We start from the raw sequence: 23,634 nt of genomic DNA on the forward strand, positions 1-23,634 counted from the left end.
TGTTCCTTCTAACAGAATGGCTGTTCTACCTAGTAGTCCATCACATTGTAACGTTGTTCCTTCTAACAGAATGACTGTTCCACCTAGTAGTACATCACATCTGAAGTCAACAGCTCTCTGTGATTGTAAAGTCATCAAGCATGGAGTCAGTCAACAGCTCTCTGTGTTTGTAAAGTCATCAAGCATGGAGTCAGTCAACAGCTCTCTGTGATTGTAAAGTCATCAAGCATGGAGTCAGTCAACAGCTCTCTGTGTTTGTAAAGTCATCAAGCATGGAGTCAGTCAACAGCTTATTCCTCTCAGTCCATCAGCCAAAATGATCAATATCATAACTTAAATCATATAGTCATATTGATTGATAAAGATAACGCAAACAGCAGCAGGCATGCTAAGTTCAGGCATTCTGGAACATTCCAGGGAGATACCGATTCAGAAGGGGGCGGGGTTTAGGCTAGGTATCTGTCTGTCTGTCATCAGAAAACCAGCGTGGAGGCCTTGAGACAGGTGAAGGAGGCAGTGAGACAGGTGAAGAAGAGAGAAACAGACAGGTAGATCTGTGATGCATCTCCACACTCCTTAGCGTTTTCCTGAAATCAATCGTTAACACAGTTACAGCCAGTGGTATAATGAAAACATGTTATTACACAAGGAGAAGTGCTAATCTTTCTTCTTCTTGGTCCTCCCATCACATTAAATAACTGTGAAAACTATGATTTGTTGTTGTTTATCCTTCATTTAACTAGGCAAGTCAGTTAAGAACAAATTCTGATTTTCAGTGACGGCCTAGGAACACTGGGTTAACGTGTTCAATCCATTTGGTTGATTTAAAAATACAGTATATAAAATACCCGTCCAGCATCACTACTCTGGACGGCTCTGACTTAGAATATGTGGATAACTACAAATACCTAGGTGTCTGGATAGACTGTAAACTCTCCTTCCAGACTCACATTAAGCATCTCCAATACAAAATTAAATCTTGAATCGGCTTCCTATTTCGCAACAAAGCATCCTTCACTCATGCTGCCAAACATACCTTCGTAAAACTGTCCATCAAACCGATCCTCGACTTCGGCGATGTCATTTATAAAATAGCCTCTACTCAACAAATTGGATGCGGTCTATCACAGTGCCATCCGTTTTGTCACCAAAGCCCCATATACTACCCACCACCTCGACCTGTATGCTCTCGTTGGCTGTCCCTCGCTTCACTCTCGTCGCCAAACCCACTGGCTCCAGGTCATCTACAAGTCTCTGCTAGGTCAAGCCCCACCTTATCTCAGCTCACTGGTCACCATAGCAGCACCCACCCGTAGCACGAGCTCCAACAGGTATATCTCACTGGTCACCATAGCAGGGGAACCTGTATTCTCTTTCAATTTCTGGATTCCGTCTTGAGTTTTCAACATTGTGGAAATCATGGGGCCCTACAAGCCCTGATGTGAGTTACAATGAAAACACAGACATTTTAATATATTTACATACCTTGTCAATGTATTCTGGAAAATATGGTCTGTCCAGTACTCAGGAACGTCTGAACACCTAAAGAAGAGAAGTTGTATTAAAACCTATGACAATGTCAGGAAAATAACACTAAAAGGACTTCAGCTTTAGATAGAGAGCTAGAAAACAGAAATCCACACTGACTTGGAAGAGCTGCTTGTTATCTATCTTACTAGCCAGACCAATGATTTCATTTAGCTAGTTTGGCTGTTAGATATTGACTAGATAACTACTGCACAAGGTCAACGTTGGCAGTGCTGCCTTGAACATGTTGTGAATACCTGAACAACAAGAAGGCTTCTGCCAGGACAGGTGTAGTTAGATAGCTAGGTGTAGTTAGCCATCTGTCACTGTCCATTTCTTGATGATAGAAGTGATACACCTGGTGGAGAGAGATTGTAAAACAGAAATAGTTGATTTATGCGTGCTGTACGTTATGACATGACAGATCAAGATGTAACAGAGGGTCAGTTTTTTCAACTTTTCTCCAATACTATAGAGCCATTACCATGTCGATCAAAGCCTGAATAGAAACCTAGTTCACACCCCCGATTTTGACTTAGTTTTCTTTCTAACCTCGTTTGAATGTCGCGGTTGCGCAAGTTTGTACGGAATGGGGTGAGTTTAAGTTAGCTTGCCTAGCAGAAAAAACATTACCTTGCAGGGGCACATGTGTTCAGCTCTAATGTAATGTTGCTGACGATGCATTTTTTGGTAAGCTAGGTATCTAATATGTTACATAGCTATTTCGGTTCAAAAATGACTAAACTTATAAACAGCACCGAGGCAAGTAAATGCGCTGCTAACTTACTAGCTAGTAGCATGACCACCACTAGCTAACTATACAGACATCATGGAAGTGAACTAGCTAGTAGCATGCCCACCACTAGCTAACTATACAGACATCATGGAAGTCAACTAGCTAGCTTATCAACGTGAAAATATATAACTTACTCTGGCAATATAACTAGCTAAAGGCTTTTCGTACTTGAAGAATATTATTTAATGAATATTTTTTGCCATTTCGTTGAAAATGTGTAAAGAAATACAAACTACATTCCAAGTGATAGTTTGGTCGTTACCTGCCACATGGCCTTTCCAGAGGAGAAAGATCAAGACGACGTCTGTTGAAATGTTCCAAGGACAACTGACCTTCATAACTAGATCTGGCATGTCAGACCAACACAATAATGATCATTTCAACATCATATTTTTAAGTTGTTGGTTGTTACTTAGAAATATTCGTTCAAATTTAGCAGCATATTACCTTGGATTTTTATTTGCAATATTTACTATGCCGGTGGTTCATTTTTTACAGTTTTATAACGAATATGAATTCGGTGGGCAGAAATGATTAAATATTGTAGCGACCCAGACAGACAGCTGTGTGTTATGTGTCAGGTTATTAGTTGGTTGTGTTGTACTTACCAGTACCCAGTGTTCGCGGGGTCCGACATGCCAATCAACCTGCTATCTGCCAATCACGGGAATGCCTGGAACGTTCTGAGGTCGGGCTTCCTGGTGGTTGGTGGAGAGGCGTGGAGGGGGGTTGGGCATGGAGCATTGGAAGTTTAGACCAGGTTTAAACCTTGATCTCTCTCTCTTATGTCTGTCTTTCACAAGAGAAGGTCGCGGTTGGTTTATAAGGTATCCTTCATTTATTTGTCGTGGGCTACGGCCAAACAGTAGCCTGTGGGGAGTTGGGTTAATAAACCGTACATTCGTAAACTCAACCCTCACTAAAGGCATCAGTCATACAAAAAAATGGTTTAAAAAGGTATAATTTCAGTGAATGATATCATAAATAGGACTGGTGGAGTTGTGTCACACATGCAGCTAACACAGACATATGGAAATGTATGTTCTACCCAAAATTACAACCAACTAATTGCAGCATTACCACAAAAATGGAAGAGGCAAGTAGAAGGGGGAAAAGTAAGGAACTTGTATGTCGGCCCTGTATTAAAGAACATAAATGGTTAAAGAAAAGTGTGATAAATAAAAACATTCACCAATGTAATTGAAGGACCAAAAACTGACAGCTGTGCCATATAAATGGCAAAATAGTTGGGAAGAGATTTTCGATGTACCCATTCCATGACACATGGTTTATGAATTGATACGCAAAACAACCGCGGATTCAAAACTTTGAATTTTTCTATTTAAATTACTATACAAAACTCTTGCAACCAATCGGATGTTATATATATGGGGATACAGTCTTCCCAGCTCTGCAGATTTTTGCTGTGAGGAGGCAGAGTCATTAGATCATTTATTTTGGTATTGTCCATATGTAGCTCGTTTTTGGTCACAGGTCCAGGAATGGCTGAAGAATTGCAGCTAACGCTGCAGATAGCAATACTGGGTGATTTGAAAAGCCATAGTCAATCAATCAATAATATAATAATTATTTTACCAGAAATGTTTATTTTTAATTTACAATCTGTAGAAGCTATGAGAATAGAAAGGTTCAGTACTTTTGTGAAGCATCACATCACAGCACAGTTGAAAAAGAGATCGATGGGAGGGGTTGGATGGAGCTGAAGGGTGGGACTAATAACAAGATAAACAATGTAAAACATACGGGTCTGTAAAATGTATAAAGGTTCAGAGATGATGTGAAATAACACAGTTACCAATAGAAATCAAACTGGATGGACATCAGAAATAGAGGAAGAACTAAAAACAAACTAAATATAACTATTGTAAAATAGATTGTGTCTCTATACTTTGCTCTGTTCATCTTTCCCTTGATTCTAACTAGTCTCCCAGTCCATGCCGCTGAAAAACATCCCCACAGTATGATGCTGCCACCACCATGTTCAATCTTGGTTTCTTTAGACCAGATAATCTTGTCATGGTCTGAGAGTCTTTAGGTGCCTTTTGGCAAACTCCACGCGGACTGTCGTGCCTTTTACAAAGGAGTCGCTTCCGCCTGCCCACTCCACCATAAAAGCCTGATTAGTGGAGTGCTGCGGATATGGTTCTCTTTCTGGAAGGTTTTGCCATCTGCAGAGAGGAACTCTGGAGCGCAGTCAGTGTAACCATCTGATCTTGGTGACTGACCAAGTCCTTTCTCCCCCGATTGCTCAGTTTGTCCTAGCAGCCAGCTCTCAATTTTAGAATGAGGCTGTAATGTAACAAAATGTTGAAAAAGTCAATGGGTCTGAATACTTTCCAAAACCTAATTTGGGTCGCGACCCCCGAGTAGAGAACCGCTGGAGTACTTTCCAAATGCACCGTATCTGCCTCAATGTTTCTGGACCCCAGGAAGAATAGCTGCTGCCTTGGCAAGAATGAATGTGGATCCTAAATAAATATAAATACCAGTCAATTGCCAGGGTTAGAGCTTCCATGTCTGTTCTATTCATTCTTATTTCTATGGTCAGGCCATTGGGTATTACATGTAAACAAGATAAGCTACATAAATACACGAATTATTGAATAAGTAACTGGTTAATAAATGAGAAGGAATTCCCGAAATATTTTATAATAATAACATGCAAAAATAATAGAGGCCAAAACACATAATCAGTTTATTTACCCCACCAACACTGCAGAAGGACGATCCACTATTAGACTATATTTCTATATATCAACATGTGTAAAACCAACACTTGAACACTGAGCCCAACCTCCAGTATGTTACGTTAATATTTATATTCATTTTAAAGTAGACCAATCCGAAAGTGCGCGTAAAAGTGGCGTCAGGTCTCCATGTCGGATTCCCCCAGTCCGCGCCTTCGTGTCAGCTGAACTGCGCTCCTGTCTTCACCCCACTGTCAGCTACAAGACAAACATGACATATAAAACGTGTGGTGGCCACAGAATAGATATATCTAGTCGAGGGAGATGGACACAGGAAAGAGTAAGAGGCGTATGTAGATGAAGCCTGTTGGATTATTTTTTATATAAAACGGCAGAACAGTCTTTCTGGTCGCAGGTTCCTCATATATAAGTAACCTGCTCTACAGTATTGGGACAAATATACCTCGTCCAAAGTCTTGGATAGTTTATTGACTCACTAAAATGGTTTGTTTACGAACTTTACTATGTGGGAGCGAATCTACTTTTACGCATCATTGATTTGATGCGTTTTCGTAATTGTTAGTCTCGTCCATTAATCATGTCAGTACACTTAAGCTGATTTATTAGAAATTGCTTTATTAATTCAGTCATTCATTGATGGTTTGATTGTCTGATTAATACACTTCGTTGACATATTAAACTACAGGGGCAGCCATGACAGGAAGGTTGATGCTTGGCATTGTTGCGTCACAATACAAAATGACTCTGATGACGTAATGATCAAACACCAAGCTGCCACTGGTGAAATGACGGGTCATTAGCTGATTGAACTACAAGGTGAACGGTAAGTACGCCCGTCCGCCTGTTTATCAGATAAATGAGGGGATAGACAACAGATTTATTGAGAGCCAGATAGATATAGCTAGGCTATTAGAAATGAATTGAACAAAGTTGTTAAATTTTAATGAATATATCAAGATAGTAAACAAAGATGTATATCAAGATAGTAAACAAAGATGTTTCTGTGACTCTCTGTTCATAGAGTTTAATGGTGCTGAAAGCCACTTCCTATTCCAAGTATTCAAGACTAGAAGGAGCATTCTGATTAGAATACTGCAGACCAGTGAATGATGAATAGGAGGCCCAACCTGAATGGGTCTGGAGGACCAAGGTCCATCGGTGTTCCGTTGCTCTGTCATTCTAACAGAGTGTTGCTGGAGAGAGAAGAGGTCAGCCAGGCCCCAGTGATGGCCTCCTCTTTCAGGCCCTCAGCATTCCCCTCCCTGCATGTTGTACCTCGTGCTCCCCCTCCTGACGAAATCAGGCCCAAGAGGCCCACAGCTGCCCACAGAAAGAGGAGAGACCTCCAGTCCCTGGTTCCTGTCCAGGATGGATGTCGTGAGTCTCCCGGTTGGTTTAACAGCAGCAGCTCCCAGCTACCTGCCAAAACCAACAGACGCAGGCGCAACAAGGAGCTTTCCTTCACTGAGGTTCTGAAGAACTACAAGCTTCTGCCTGATTCCCGGCCCAACAGCCCAGAGAGCCTGTACCAGAATGAGATGACACCTAGAATCCCTGTCAGCATCACTAGACCTGAGGGGAGGCCTAGCAACCCTCGGCGCCCCACTAGAAGGCCTGTTAGCCCCGTAGGCCTGGTCCAACCTGATGTACAGCCTTCCAGACCTGAGGGGAGGCCTAGCAACCCTCGGCGAACCACTAGACGGCCTGTTAGACCAGTGGGCCTGGTCCAGCCTGATGTACAGCCTTCCAGACCTGAGGGGAGGCCTAGCAACCCTCTGGGCCCCACTAGACGGCCTGTTAGACCCGTGGGCCTGGTCCAGCATGATGTTCAGCCTTCCAGACCTGAGGGAAGGCCTAGCAACCCTCGGAACACCACTAGGAGAAAAGTTAAGCCCAGTAATCCTGTGTGTTCCGTTATGCTTGAGTCCCAACCTACCAGTCCTGTGAGCATCACCACCAGCACTGTGGACATAGTCCAGCCTGAGCTCCGTCCTACCTGCCCTCTGACCCTGGAGGAGCCGGCCCTTTCAGAGTCATGCAGCTTCAGCAACAATGTGTTTGTTCTCTCCATGCCGAAAGCTGCCCAGCCAGAGGAGGCTGCCAGAGGGAGGAGCAGCCCACCCAGGGACATCATCAGGCCTGAGGCCTTCGTCCAGACAGGACCCCTGCTGGCCAGGAGAGCCCAGAGGGATGCTCCTCCTCCAAAGAAGGTCCCCAAACCCCCGGTGGCCCCCCGGCCCAAACTGCTGCCCTCCCTGGGCCAGGGCAACGTGTCCCTTGTCAGTGCCAACGCCTGGGATGATAAGACCAAGAAGAAGAGAAAGAAAGGTCAGCACTTCTCTTTGTGCAATGACACATTTTCTCTATTGAATATATTGTCAATATTGTATATGTTGTTTGCTGATGTACAACCAGGAATATGATTGTCATGTTTTAAACATTCATAAATGAATTACTAATAAATGAATGTAACATAATGTAATGTAAATTTAAAGGAGCCAGAGTCCAGAGGTCTAGCCTGGGTCTGAGGCATATCCCCCGTGACTTAGAGCTGGCCATGATGAGACCCCGTCTGGTCAAGTCAGCCGTTCCCTCCCAGCAGCCCTACCAGCCGTGGGACGACGAGGACGAGGTGGACATCTACGCCCTGAGGCGAACAGCCTACATGTGTCCCATGTACGACCAGGAGGAGAGCAGCGTCAGGGGCAACAAGAGGGTGGCAGTGGAGGCCCTGGACAACATTCCTTTCAGAAGGAAGATCACCTTGTGTTATTTCATGGGGGGTCGCAGGGTCATGCTGCCAAAAGACTACTAACTCCACCCCCCTCAATATCCACAACAACCTCCCTTTGTCCCAGACAGCGAACAGGACAGGACACACACAGAGAGACACCAACAGGGCCATCAGAGGGACAGAGACCCTCTCAGTTGAGGTTAGGAATGTCAGCTACTAAAAGGCTTCTATAGACCATCTCTGTAGCAAGAGAACCTCCAGTGATCAGACTGGGCTGTCCTCCGTCTCCCCTCATCTCTGATACACCAGACTGGGCTGTCCTCTGTCTCCCCTCATCTCTGCTACTCCAGACTGGGATGTCCTCTGCCTCCCCTCCCCTCACCACTACCCCCCCAAGAGCAACGCTGCTCCCTGCCTCCCCTCACCTCTTCTCCCCCTCGAGGACTACAGTCTCTTATCTCTAGATCAGTGTTGGGGTCAGTTCAATGTCAATACAGTCAATTCAGGAAGTAAACTGACATTTTCTCAGAGTGGCATTGAGGAAAATTGGAATTGGACTTTCAGTTTACTTCCTGAAATGTAAAGGAATTAGACTTTCAGTTTACTTCCTGAAATGTAAAGGAATTGAGCCCAACCCTGATCTAAATAAACTACTAGATCTCTATGATGACAGAGTCTCAGACAGAAAGACAATAATCCTGTTACTGTCCAGAACCTTGTCTTTACATTTCCCTGAAGCATTACAGAAATAAAAACTAAGTGTTGAAGAAAATACAATCTTTGGAGTTTTGAGAGGCTGTTTTACCTAGTAGTCCATCACATTGTAATGTTGTTCCTTCTAACAGAATGGTTGTTTCACCTAGTAGTCCATCACATTGTAACGTTGTTCCTTCTAACAGAATGGCTGTTTCACCTAGTAGTCCATCACATTGTAACGTTGTTCCTTCTAACAGAATGGCTGTTCCACCTAGTAGTCCATCACATTGTAATGTTGTTCCTTCTAACAGAATGGCTGTTTCACCTAGTAGTCCAACACAGAAGTAGGTGGTCAGTAATGATTCTTGTGTTGCAGTAAGCCAACTAAGTCAACTGGTTTAGTAAGTCTTAGATTGCATATATGATGTGACTTGAAGGTTTTTCCTGAAACAGTCCATCCATTTCCAACAGTGAAAACCCAGCTCACATTTAATAGTAGATACTTGATGTGTTTGTGAGGCGTAGACCAAAGACTGATGAGTTATGAACAGAACAATGTGGAAGTTGAGTCCATTGTGTTCATCCATCCTTCAGCAGCCAGCCAGCCTCCAGTTGATTCATCACCATCCTGCAATGTCATATTTCAACCAGCAGGTTTGGTTTTAGAACGGTTTTCCAAAGAAGCACAACTTTGGTGGTTGTGTTTGAAAGTCATCCAGTATCTGAAGTCAACAGCTCTCTGTGATTGTAAAGTCATCAAGCATGGAGTCAGTCAACAGCTCTCTGTGATTGTAAAGTCATCAAGCATGGAGTCAGTCAATAGCTTATTCCTCTCAGTCCATCAGCCAAAATGATCAATATCATAACTTAAATCATATAGTCATATTGATTGATAAAGATAACACAAACAGCAGCAGGCATGCTAAGTTCAGGCATTCTGGAACATTCCAGGGAGATACCGATTCAGAGGGGAGGCGGGGTTTAGGCTAGGTAGCTGTCTGTCTGTCATCGGAAAACCAGCGTGGAGGGCAGTGAGACAGGTGAAGCAGAGAGAAACAGACAGGTAGATCTGCGATGCATCTCGTTTTCCTGAAATCAATCGTTAACACAGTTACAGCCAGTGGTATAATGAAAACATGTTATTACACAAGGAGAAGTGCTAATCTTTCTTCTTCTTGGTCCTCCCATCACATTAAATAACTGTGAAAACTATGATTTTTTGTTGTTGTTTATCCTTCATTTAACTAGGCAAGTCAGTTAAGAACAAATTCTGATTTTCAATGACGGCCTAGGAACACTGGGTTAACGTGTTCAATCCATTTGGTTGATTTAAAAATACAGTATATAAAATACCCGTCCAGCATCACTACTCTGGACGGCTCTGACTTAGAATATGTGGATAACTACAAATACCTAGGTGTCTGGTTAGACTGTAAACTCTCCTTCCAGACTCACATTAAGCATCTCCAATCCAAAATTTAATCTAGAATCGGCTTCCTATTTCCCAACAAAGCATCCTTCACTCATGCTGCCAAACATACCCTCGTAAAACTATCCATCAAACCGATCCTCGACTTCGGCGATGTCATTTATAAAATAGTCTCCAACCCTCTACTCAACAAATTGGATGCGGTCTATCACAGTGCCATCCGTTTTGTCACCAAAGCCCCATATACTATCCACCACTGCGACCTGTATGCTCTCGTTGGCTGGCCCTCGCTTCACTCTCGTCGCCAAACCCACTGGCTCCAGGTCATCTACAAGTCTCTGCTAGGTCAAGCCCCACCTTATCTCAGCTCAATGGTCACCATAGCAGCACCCACCCGTAGCACGCGCTCCAACAGGTATATTTCACTGGTCACCCCCAAAGCCAATTCATCCTTTGGCCGCCTTTCCTTCCAGTTCTCTGCTGCCAATGACTAGAAGGAACTGCAAAAATCACTGAAGCTGGAGACTCATATCTCCCTCACTAGCTTTAAACACCAGCTGTCAGAGCAGCTCACAGATCACTGCACCTGTACATAGCCCATCTGTAAACAGCCCATCCAACGACCTCCTCCCCATACTGTATTTATCTTGCTCCTTTGCACCCCAGTATCTCTACTTGCACATTCATCTTCTGCACATCTACCATTCCAGTGTTTAATTGCTATATTGTAATTACTTCGCCACCATGGCCTATTTACTGCCTTATCTCCCTTATCTTACCTCATTTACACTCACTGTATATAGACTTCTTGTTTTCCTTTTCTACTGTAATATTGACTATGTGTTTATTCTATGTGCAACTCTGTGTTGTTGTATGTGTCGAACTGCTATTCTTTATCTTGGCCAGGTCACAGTTGAAAAATGAGAACTTGTTCTCAACTAGCCTACCTGGTTAAATAAAATATATATCTAATACCTATTATTCACACTAATGTTAGGTTTCTGTAAAAAATTAAATAATATCCTGTGTATCCTGTCCGAGGGGAACCTGTATCCTGTCCGAGGGGAACCTGTATTCTGTTTCAATTTCTGGATTCCGTCTTGAGTTTTCAACATTGCGGAAATCATGGGGCCCTACAAGCCCTGATGTGAGTTACAATGAAAACACAGACATTTGAATATATTGACATACCTTGTCAATGTATTCTGGAAAATATGGTCTGTCCAGTACTCAGGAACGTCTGAACACCTAAAGAAGAGAAGTTGTATTAAAACCTATGACAATGTCAGGAAAATAACACTCAAAGGACTTCAGCTTTAGATAGAGAGCTAGAAAACAGAAATCCACACTGACTTGGAAGAGCTGCTTGTTATCGATCTTACTAGCCAGACCAATGATTTCATTTAGCTAGTTTGGCTGTTAGATATTGACTAGATAACTACTGCACAAGGTCAACGTTGGCAGTGCTGCCTTGAACATGTTGTGAATACGTGAACAACAAGAAGGTTTCTGCCACGACAGGTGTAGTTAGATAGCTAGGTGTAGTTAGCCATCTAGCTACATATTGTTCCTACCTGTCTCTTCCTGGGTAGCTTGCCTAGCAGGCAAACATTACCTTGCAGGGGCACATGTGTTCAGCTCTACTGTAATGTTGCTGACGATGCATTTTTTGCTAAGCTAGGTAGCTAATATGTTACATAGCTATTTCGGTTCATATAAAACGTACACAAAAATGACAAAACTTATAAACAGCACCGAGGCAAGTAAATGCACTGCTAACTTACTAGCTAGTAGCATGACCACCACTAGTTAACTATACAGACATCATGGAAGTTAACTAGCTAGTTTATCAACGTGTAAATATATAACTTACTCTGACAATATAACTAGCTAAAGGCTTTTCGTACTTGAAGAATATTATTTAATGAATATTTTTTGCCATTTCGTTGAAAATGTGTAAAGAAATACAAACTACATTCCAAGTGATAGTTTGGTCGTTACCTGCAACATGGCCTTTCCAGAGGAGAAAGATCAAGACGACGTCTGTTGAAATGTTCCAAGCACAACTGACGTTCATAACTAGATCTGGCATGTCAGTCCAACACAATAATGATCATTTCAACATCATATTTTTAAATTGTTGGTTGTTACTTAGAAATATTCGTTCAAATTTAACAGCATATTACCTTGGATTTTTATTTGTTTGCAAATGCCAGTCTTTAACACATAAATTAAGGACTATATTCAACAATGTAAGTAAAACCAGAAACCTATTACTTTTAGTAAAAATCATTGATTTTCTTTTGCAATATTTACTAAGCCCGTGGGTAATTTGTTATAGTGTATAACGAATATGAATTCGGAGGGCAGAAATGATTAAATATTGTAGCGACCCACACAGAAAGCTGTGTGTTATGTGTTAGTCTATTAGTTGGTTGTGTTGTACTTACCAGTACCCAGTGTTCGCGGGGTCCGACATGCCAATCAACCTGCTATCTGCCAATCACGGGAATGCCTGGAGTGTTCTGATGCCGGGCTTCCTGGTGGTTGGTGGAGAGGCGTGGAGGGGGGTTGGGCAGGGAGCATTGGAAGTTAAGACCAGGTTTAGACGTTGTTCTCTCTCTTATGTCTGGCTTTCACAAGAGAAGGTCGCGGTTGGTTTATAAGGTATCCTTCATTTATTTGTCGTGGGCTGCGGCCAAACAGTGGCCTGTGGGGAGTTGGGTTAATAAACCGCACATTCGTAAACTCAACCCTCTGTCTGGACAATTGTTCCTTTATGATCTAGTCATGTCATTACAACATTAAATCATTAGACCTCTCACTAAAGGCATCAGTCATATACAACAGTTATACTTAAATCCAAACTGGTTCTCTAGTAAATTGGTAGGAATGTCTCATCCTATGTTCAAGAATGGCCTTTTCCCCTTTATTCAGATTACACCTGCTCACTTTCAGTTGTTTGAAAAGGAAATCATCTCCAAAAATAGTTCTTTTTTAAACAAGCCTTAGAAAATTGGTTGTAATTTCAGTTTAATCCACCTGAAAAGACAGAACAATAATACAATACTAATTGATAAAAAAAACATTTTTTCCAATTTAAAAAAGATATAATTTCAGTGAATGATATCATAAATAGGACTGGTGGAGTTGTGTCACACATGCAGCTAACACAGACATATGGAAATGTCTGCTCTACCCAAAATTACAACCAACTAATTGCAGCATTACCACAAAAATAAGTAGAAAGTAGAAGGTGAAGGTGAAAGAGTAAGTAGAAGGTAAAGTAGAAGGTGAAAAAAAGGAACTTGTATGTCGGCCCTGTATTAAAGAACATAAATGGTTAAAGAAAAGTGTGATAAATAAAAATGAATTGATACGCAAAACAACCGCGGATTCAAAACTAATAATTTTTCTATTTAAATTAATATACACATTTTTTGCAAATCAAATCAAATCAAATTTATTTATATAGCCCTTCGTACATCAGCTGATATCTCAAAGTGCTGTACAGAAACCCAGCCTAAAACCCCAAACAGCAAGCAATGCAGGTGGAGAAGCACGGTGGCTAGGAAAAACTCCCTAGAAAGGCCAATACCTAGGAAGAAACCTAGAGAGGAACCAGGCTATGTGGGGTGGTCAGTCCTCTTCTGGCTGAGCCGGGTGGAGATTATAACAGAACATGGTCAAGATGTTCAATGTTCATAAATGACCAGCATGGTCGAATAATAATAAGGCAGAACAGTTGAAACTAGAGCAGCAGCACAGTCAGGTGGAAGTTGAAACTGTAGCAGCAGCATGGCCAGGTAGACTGGGGACAGCAAGGAGTCATCATGTCAGGTAGTCCTGGGGCATGGTCCTAGGGCTCAGGTCAGTTGAAACTGGAACAGCAGCATGGCCAGGTGGACTGGGGACAGCAAGGAGTCATCATGTCAGGTAGTCCTGGGGCATGGTCCTAGGGCTCAGGTCCTCCGAGAGAGAGAAAGAAAGAGAGAAGGAGAGAATTAGAGAACGCACACTTAGATTCACACAGGACACCGAATAGGACAGGAGAAGTACTCCAGATATAACAAACTGACCCCAGCCCCCCGACACATAAACTACTGCAGCATAAATACTGGAGGCTGAGACAGGAGGGGTCAGGAGACACTGTGGCCCCATCCGAGGACACCCCCGGACAGGGCCAAACAGGAAGGATATAACCCCACCCACTTTGCCAAAGCACAGCCCCCACACCACTAGAGGGATATCTTCAACCACCAACTTACCATCCTGAGACAAGGCTGAGTATAGCCCACAAAGATCTCCGCCACGGCACAACCCAAGGGGGGGGGGGGGGGGCGCCAACCCAGACAGGATGACCACAACAGTGAATCAACCCACTCAGGTGACGCACCCCCTCCAGGGACGGCATGAGAGAGCCCCAGCAAGCCAGTGACTCAGCCCCTGTAATAGGGTTAGAGGCAGAGAATCCCAGTGGAAAGAGGGGAACCGGCCAGGCAGAGACAGCAAGGGCGGTTCGTTGCTCCAGAGCCTTTCCGTTCACCTTCCCACTCCTGGGCCAGACTACACTCAATCATATGACCCACTGAAGAGATGAGTCTTCAGTAAAGACTTAAAGGTTGAGACCGAGTTTGCGTCTCTGACATGGGTAGGCAGACCGTTCCATAAAAATGGAGCTCTATAGGAGAAAGCCCTGCCTCCAGCTGTTTGCTTAGAAATTCTAGGGACAATTAGGAGGCCTGCGTCTTGTGACCGTAGCGTACGTATAGGTATGTACGGCAGGACCAAATCAGAGAGATAGGTAGGAGCAAGCCCATGTAATGCTTTGTAGGTTAGCAGTAAAACCTTGAAATCAGCCCTTGCTTTGACAGGAAGCCAGTGTAGAGAGGCTAGCACTGGAGTAATATGATCAAATTTTTTGGTTCTAGTCAGGATTCTAGCAGCCGTATTTAGCACTAACTGAAGTTTATTTAGTGCTTTATCCGGGTAGCCGGAAAATAGAGCATTGCAGTAGTCTAACCTAGAAGTGACAAAAGCATGGATTAATTTTTCTGCATCATTTTTGGACAGAAAGTTTCTGATTTTTGCAATGTTACGTAGATGGAAAAAAGCTGTCCTCGAAATGGTCTTGATATGTTCTTCAAAAGAGAGATCAGGGTCCAGAGTAACGCCGAGGTCCTTCACAGTTTTATTTGAGACGACTGTACAACCATTAAGATTAATTGTCAGATTCAACAGAAGATCTCTTTGTTTCTTGGGACCTAGAACAAGCATCTCTGTTTTGTCCGAGTTTAATAGTAGAAAGTTTGCAGCCATCCACTTCCTTATGTCTGAAACACATGCTTCTAGCGAGGGCAATTTTGGGGCTTCACCATGTTTCATTGAAATGTACAGCTGTGTGTCATCCGCATAGCAGTGAAAGTTTACATTATGTTTTCGAATAACATCCCCAAGAGGTAAAATATATAGTGAAAACAATAGTGGTCCTAAAACGGAACCTTGAGGAACACCGAAATTTACAGTTGATTTGTCAGAGGACAAACCATTCACAGAGACAAACTGATATCTTTCCGACAGATAAGATCTAAACCAGGCCAGAACATGTCCGTGTAGACCAATTTGGGTTTCCAATCTCTCCAAAAGAATGTGGTGATCGATGGTATCAAAAGCAGCACTAAGGTCTAGGAGCACGAGGACAGATGCAGAGCCTCGGTCCGATGCCATTAAAATGTCATTTACCACCTTCACAAGTGCCGTCTCAGTGCTATGATGGGGTCTAAAACCAGACTGAAGCATTTCGTATACATTGTTTGTCTTCAGGAAGGCAGTGAGTTGCTGCGCAACAGCCTTCTCTAAAATTTTTGAGAGGAATGGAAGATTCGATATAGGCCGATAGTTTTTTATATTTTCTGGGTCAAGGTTTGGCTTTTTCAAGAGAGGCTTTATTACTGCCACTTTTAGTGAGTTTGGTACACATCCAGTGGATAGAGAGCCGTTTATTATGTTCAACATAGGAGGGCCAAGCACAGGAAGCAGCTCTTTCAGTAGTTTAGTTGGAATAGGGTCCAGTATGCAGCTTGAAGGTTTAGAGGCCATGATTATTTTCATCATTGTATCAAGAGATATAGTACTAAAACACTTGAGCGTCTCTCTTGATCCTAGGTCCTGGCAGAGTTGTGCAGACTCAGGACAACTGAGGTTTGGAGGAATACGCAGGTTTAAAGAGGAGTCCGTAATTTGCTTTCTAATAATCATAATCTTTTCCTCAAAGAAGTTCATGAATTTATCACTGCTAAAGTGAAAGTCATCCTCTCTTGGGGAATGCTGCTTTTTAGTTAGCTTTGCGACAGTATTAAAAAGGAATTTCGGATTGTTCTTATTTTCCTCAATTAAGTTAGAAAAATAGGATGATCGAGCAGCAGTAAGGGCTCTACGGTACTGCACGGTACCGTCCTTCCAAGCTAGTCGGAAGACTTCCAGTTTGGTGTGGCGCCATTTCCGTTCCAATTTTCTGGAAGCTTGCTTCAGAGCTCGGGTATTTTCTGTGTACCAGGGAGCTAGTTTCTTATGAGACATTTTTTTTGTTTTTAGGGGTGCAACTGCATCTAGGGTATTGCGCAAGGTTAGATTGAGATCCTCAGTTAGGTGGTTAACTGATTTTTGTCCTCTGGCGTCCTTGGGTAGGCAGAGGGAGTCTGGAAGGGCATCAAGGAATCTTTGTGTTGTCTGTGAATTTATAGCACGACTTTTGATGTTCCTTGGTTGGGGTCTAAGCAGATTATTTGTTGCAATTGCAAACGTAATAAAATGGTGGTCCGATAGTCCAGGATTATGAGGAAAAACATTAAGATCCACCACATTTATTCCATGGGACAAAACTAGGTCCAGCGTATGACTGTGACAGTGAGTGGGTCCAGAGACATGTTGGACAAAACCCACTGAGTCGATGATGGCTCTGAAAGCCTTTTGGAGTGGGTCTGTGGACTTTTCCATGTGAATATTAAAGTCACCAAAGATTAGAATATTATCTGCTATGACTACAAGGTCCGATAGGAATTCAGGGAACTCAGTGAGAAACGCTGTATATGGCCCAGGAGGCCTGTAAACAGTAGCTATAAAAAGTGATTGAGTAGGCTGCATAGATTTCATGACTAGAAGCTCAAAAGACGAAAATGTCATTTTTTTTTTTGTAAATTGAAATTTGCTATCGTAAATGTTAGCAACACCTCCGCCTTTGCGGGATGCACGGGGGATATGGTCACTAGTGTAGCCAGGAGGTGAGGCCTCATTTAAAACAGTAAATTCATCAGGCTTAAGCCATGTTTCAGTCAGGCCAATCACATCAAGATTATGATCAGTGATTAGTTCATTGACTATAATTGCCTTTGAAGTAAGGGATCTAACATTAAGTAGCCCTATTTTGAGATGTGAGGTATCATGATCTCTTTCAGTAATGACAGGAATGGAGGTGGTCTTTATCCTAGTGAGATTGCTAAGGCGAACACCGCCATGTTTAGTTTTGCCCAACCTAGGTCGAGGCACAGACACGGTCTCAATGGTGATAGCTGAGCTGACTACACTGACTGTGCTAATGGCAGACTCCACTATGCTGGCAGGCTGGCTAACAGCCTGCTGCCTGGCCTGCACCCTATTTCATTGCAACCAATCGGATGTTATATATATGGGGGATACAGTCTTCCCAGCTCTGCAGATTTTGCTGTGAGGAGGCAGAGTCATTAGGTCATTTATTTTGGTATTGTCCATATGTAGCTCGTTTTTGGTCACAGGTCCAGGAATGGCTGAAGAATTGCAGCTAACGCTGCAGATAGCAATACTGGGTGGTTTGAAAAGCCATAGTCAATCAATCAATAATAAAATTATTATTTTAGCAACATTTAAATTTTTAATTTACAATCTGTAGAAGCTATGAGAATAGAAAGGTTCAGTACTTTTGTGAAGCATCACATCACAGTTGAAAAATATATGGCAAATAGAAATCCAAAGGGAGTGGTGTTGAGAGATCGATGGGAGGAGTTGGATGGAGCTGAAGGGTGGGACTAATAACAAGATAAACAATGTAAAACATACGGGTCTGTAAAATGTATAAAGGTTCAGAGATGATGTGAAATAACACAGTTACCAATAGAAATCAAACTGGATGGACATCAGAAATAGAGGAAGAACTAAAAACAAACTAAATATAACTATTGTAAAATAGATTGTGTCTGTAAAATAAGATGTATAAACTGAAGGTAGAAGCCTGAGTGTTATTGTTCATTAGTTTACTCCAATTGGGGGAAGGGTGGTAGGGTTTGGGGGGAATCATAAAGGTATATTCAAAAATATATATACACACACACACAAAATTAAAAAAATTTCAGCTTAATATTGCGACAAGATTGTTGCTTCCATCAATATAATTGTCTGCATCATTTACAATCCCACATATATGAAGCAACAATCTTGTCGCAATATTAAGCTGATCCACCCCTTAAAAAATGTGTGAAAAGCTGTCATCAAGGCAAAGGACACTCAAGGACATTCAGAGACAAGTCCCGATGCCACTCCTGCGTTGTCTTGGCTGTGTGATTAGACTCATTGTCCTGTTGGAAAGTGTACCTTCGCCCCAGTCTGAGGTCCTGAGCGATCTGGAGCAGGTTTTCATCAAGGATCTTTCTGTACTTTGCTCTGTTCATCGTTCGCTCGATTCTAACTAGTCTCCCAGGCCTTGCCGCTGAAAAACATCCCCACAGCATGATGCTGCCACCACCATGTTCAATCTTGTTTCTCATGGTCTGAGAGTCTTTAGGTGCCTTTTGGCAAATTCCAAGCGGGCTGTCATGTGCCTTTTACTAAGGAGTGGCTTCCGTCTGCCCATATAATCCTGTCTCGGAGCTCTATGGACTATTCCCTCAACCTCATGGCTTGGTTTTTTTCTCTGACATGCACTGTCAACTGTGGGCGCTTATAAAGACAGGTGTGTGCATTTCCAAATCATGTCCAATCAATTGAATTAACACAGGTGGACTCCAATCAAGTTGTAGAAACATCAAGGATGATTAATGGAAACAGGATGCACCTGAATTTAATTTCGAGTCTCATAGTAAAGAGTCTGAATACTTATGTAAATACTTTTTAAATGTTTATTTTTTAATAATAAATTAGCTAAAACATTTTTCATTAATTTTAGAATTAAGCTGTAAAGTAACAAAATGTGGAAAAAGTCAAGGCGTCTTGAGTACTTTCCGAATGCACCGTAACTGCCTCAATGTTGCTGGACCCCAGGAAGAGAAGCTGATGCCTTGGCAAGAATGAATGAGGATCCTAAATAGAAATACAAGTACCAGTCATTTGCCAGGGTTAGAGCTTCCATGTCTGTTCTATTCTTTCTTATTTCTATGGTCATGCCATTGGCTACTTTATGTAAACAAGATAAACGAAATAAATACACAAATGATTGAAAATGTAATTGTTTAATAAACGAGATCAGGAATTCCGAAATATTTTAAAAAGAATAACATGCAAAAATAGAGGCCAAAACACATCATCAGTTTATTTACCCCACCAACACTGCAGAAGGCCGATCCACTATTAGACTATATTTCTCTATATCAACATGTGTAAAACCAACACTTGAACACTGAGCCCAACCTCCAGTATGTTACGATAATATTTATGTTCATTTCAAAGTAGACCAATCCGAAAGTGCGCGTAAAAGTGGCGTCAGGTCTCCATGTCGGATTTCCCCAGTCCGCGCCTTCGTGTCAGTTGAACTGCGCTCCTGTCTTCACCCCACTGTCAGCTACAAGACAAACATGACATATAAAACGTGTGGTGGCCACAGAATAGATATATCTAGTCGAGGGAGATGGACACAGGAAAGAGTAAGACGCGTATGTAGAAGAAGATGCCCTGTTGGATTATTTTTATATAAAACGGCAGAACAGTCTTTCTGGTCGCAGGTTCCTCATATATAAGTAACCTGCTCTACAGTATTGGGACAAATATACCTCGTCCAAAGTCTTGGCTAGTTTATTGACTCACTAAAATGGTTTGTTTACGAACTTTACTATGTGGGAGCGAATCTACTTTTACGCAGTAATTGTCTCCTCCATTAATCATGTCAGTACACTTAAGCTGATTTATTAGAAATTGCTTCATTAATTCAGTCATTCATTGATGGTTTGATTGTCTGATTGATTAATGCACTTCGTTGACATATTAAACTACAGGGGCAGCCATGACAGGAAGGTTGCTGCTTGGCATTGTTGCGTCACAATATAAAATGCCTCTGATGACGTAATGATCAAACACCAAGCTGCCACTGGTGAAATGACGGGTCATTAGCTGATTGAACTACAATCTGAACGGTAAGTACGCCCGTCCACCTGTTTATCAGATAAATGAGGGGATAGACAACAGATTTATTGAGAGCCAGATAGATATAGCTAGGCTATTAGAAATGAATTGAACAAAGTTGTTAAATTTTAATGAATATATCAAGATAGTAAACAAAGATGTTTCTGTGACTCTCTGTTCATAGAGTTTAATGGTGCTGAAAGCCACTTCCTATTCCAAGTATTCAAGACTAGAAGGAGCATTCTGATTAGAATACTGCAGACCAGTGAATGATGAATAGGAGGCCCAACCCGAATGGATCTGGAGGACCAAGGTCCATCGGTGTTCCGCTGCTCTGTCCTTCTAACAGAGTGTTGCTGGAGAGAGAAGAGGTCAGCCAGGCCCCAGTGATGGCCTCCTCTTTCAGGCCCTCAGTGTTCCCCTCCGTGCATGTTGTACCTCGTGCTCCCCCTCCTGACGAAATCAGGCCCAAGAGGCCCACAGCTGCCCACAGAAAGAGGAGAGACCTCCAGTCCCTGGTTCCTGTCCAGGATGGATGTCGTGAGTCTCCCGGTTGGTTTAACAGCAGCAGCTCCCAGCTACCTGCCAAAACCAACAGACGCAGGCGCAACAAGGAGCTTTCCTTCACTGAGGTTCTGAAGAACTACAAGCTTCTGCCTGATTCCCGGCCCAGCAGCCCAGAGAGCCTGTACCAGCCTGAGACAATGATACCTAGAATTCCTGTAAGTATCACAAGACCTGTTGTGAGGCCTAGCAACCCTCGACGGCCTGTTAGCCCAGTTGAGCTGGTCCAGCCTGATGTACAGCCTTCCAGACCTGAGGGGAGGCCTAGCAACCCTCGGCGAACCACTAGACGGCCTGTTAGACCAGTCGGCCTGGTCCAGCATGATGTTCAGCCTTCCAGGCCTGAGAGGAGGTGTAGCAACCCTGTGGGCCCCACTAGACAGCCTGTTAGCCCCGTTGGCCTGGTCCAGCCTGATAAACAGCCTTCCAGACCTGAGGGGAGGCCTAGCAACCCTCGGAACACCACTAGGAGAAAAGTGAGGCCCAGTAACCGTGTTTGTCCCGTTATGCTTGAGTCCCGTCCTACCTGTCCTGCAGTGAGTCTGGTCCAGCCTGAGCCCCGTCCTACCTGCCCTCTGACCCTGGAGGAGCCGGCCCTTTCAGAGTCATGCAGCTTCAGCAACAATGTGTTTGTTCTCTCCATGCCGAAAGCTGCCCAGCCAGAGGAGGCTGCCAGAGGGAGCAGCAGCCCACCCAGGGACATCATCAGGCCTGAGGCCTTCGTCCAGACAGGACCCCTGCTGGCCAGGAGAGCCCAGAGGGATGCTCCTCCTCCAAAGAAGGTCCCCAAACCCCCGGTGGCCCCCCGGCCCAAACTACTACCCTCCCTGGGCCAGGGCAACGTGTCCCTTGTCAGTGCCAACGCCTGGGATGACAAGACCAAGAAGAAGAGAAAGAAAGGTCAGCACTTCTCTTTGTGCAATGACACATTTTGTCTAATGAATATATTGTCAATATTGTATAATGTTGTTTGCTGATGTACAACCAGGAAGGTGATTTTAATGTTTTTAAACATTCATAAATGAATTATTAATAAATGAATGTAACCTCATGTGATGTAATCTAAAGGAGTCAGAGTCCAGAGGTCTAGCCTGGGTCTGAGGCATATCCCCCGTGACCTAGAGCTGGCCATGATGAGACCCCGTCTTGTCAAGTCAGCCGCTCCCTCCCAGCAGCCCTACCAGCCGTGGGACGACGAGGACGAGGTGGACATCTACGCCCTGAGGCGAACAGCCTACATGTGCCCCATGTACGACCAGGAGGAGAGCAGCGTCAGGGGCAACAAGAGGGTGGCAGTGGAGGCCCTGGACAACATTCCTTTCAGAAGGAAGATCACCTTGTGTTATTTCATGGGGGGTCGCAGGGTCATGCTGCCAAAAGACTACTAACTCCACCCCCCTCAATTTCCACAACAACCCCCCTTTGTCCCAGACAGCGAAAAACAGGACACACACAGAGAGACAGAGTGGACACCAACAGGGCCATCAGAGGGACAGAGACCCTCTCAGTTGAGGTTAGGAATGTCAGCTACTAAAAGGCTTCTATAGACCATCTCTGTAGCAAGAGAACCTCCAGTGATCAGACTGGGCTGTCCTCTGTCTCCCCTCATCTCTGATACTCCAGACTGGGCTGTCCTTTGTCTCCCCTCATCTCTGATACTCCAGACTGGGCTGTCCTCTGTCTCCCCTCATCTCTGATACACCAGACTGGGCTGTCCTCTGTCTCCCCTCATCTCTGATACTCCAGACTGGGCTGTCCTCTGTCTCCCCTCATCTCTGATACTCCAGACTGGGCTGTCCTCTGCCACACTCACCTCTGATACTCCAGACTGGGCTGTCCTCTGCCACACTCACCTCTTCTCCCCCAAGAGGACCCCTTCTCCCTGCCTCCCTTCCCCACTACTCCCCCTAGAGTACCGGTGCACCCTGCCTCCCCTCCCCACTACTCCCCCTAGAGTACCGGTGCACCCTGCCTCCCCTCCCCACTACTCCCCCTAGAGTACCGGTGCACCCTGCCTCCCCTCCCCACTACTCCCCCTAGAGTACCGGTGCACCCTGCCTCCCCTCCCCACTACTCCCCCTAGAGTACCGCTGCACCCTGCCTCCCCTCCCCACTACTCCCCCTAGAGTACCGCTGCACCCTGCCTCCCCTCCCCACTACTCCCCCTAGAGTACCGGTGCACCCTGCCTCCCCTCCCCACTACTCCCCCTAGAGTACCGGTGCACCCTGCCTCCCCTCCCCACTACTCCCCCTAGAGTACCGGTGCACCCTGCCTCCCCTCCCCAGTACTCCCCCTAGAGTACCGCTGCACCCTGCCTCCCCTCACTCCCCTCTGTATCTATGTCATCTTGGTGGGCTGTTCGTGTGTCGTGTTTATTTATTAAATGTCTTCCCTTGCTTCCTGACTCTCAGTGTACATCGTTCCACCTTTACTTTTCCCTGAAGCATTACAGAAATAAACAAACCACTGAAGAAAATACCATCTTTGAGTGTTTTGAGTGAGTTTTGAGTACAGACACTGATGAATATGTTAATTAGACGATGATCCAGGATAAAACATGTCATAACTGACAGGATAAATTACATGGATCAAATTCAACCATCAAAACTGAGAACAACTTTAAAATAAAGGGGAAGTTTATTCATTGTATTATTATTGATCCATTGCAGATTATCCTACATGTCAATCAAACTGTGCTGTGTGAATCATATTGCCTTCTAGACTCTCAGGCTATGTTCCAAATGGTTCCCTATTCCCTATGGGCCCTGGTCAAAAGTAGTGCACTACATAGGGTTA

At 43.8% G+C, this 23,634-nt stretch overlaps 1 long non-coding RNA gene across 2 annotated transcripts in view; it reads right to left on the minus strand.

Moving 5' to 3' along the window:
• The window catches only part of LOC116360566 (uncharacterized), a 29,471-nt gene continuing 5,837 nt past the window's right edge, over positions 1-23,634 (minus strand). Inside the window, exons 6-7 of one of the 2 annotated variants that reach the window (XR_004207018.1) lie at positions 8,700-8,807; positions 1-83 (exon numbers count right to left, since the gene is read on the minus strand). This is a non-coding gene — a long non-coding RNA (uncharacterized LOC116360566). The remainder of the gene's footprint in view (positions 84-8,699; positions 8,808-23,634) is intronic. The other variant, XR_004207019.1, reaches the window with a different exon arrangement.

The sequence above is a fragment of the Oncorhynchus kisutch genome, unplaced genomic scaffold (genome assembly GCF_002021735.2).
Source record: "Oncorhynchus kisutch isolate 150728-3 unplaced genomic scaffold, Okis_V2 Okis09a-Okis19a_hom, whole genome shotgun sequence".
Taxonomy (NCBI): Eukaryota; Metazoa; Chordata; class Actinopteri; order Salmoniformes; family Salmonidae; genus Oncorhynchus; species Oncorhynchus kisutch.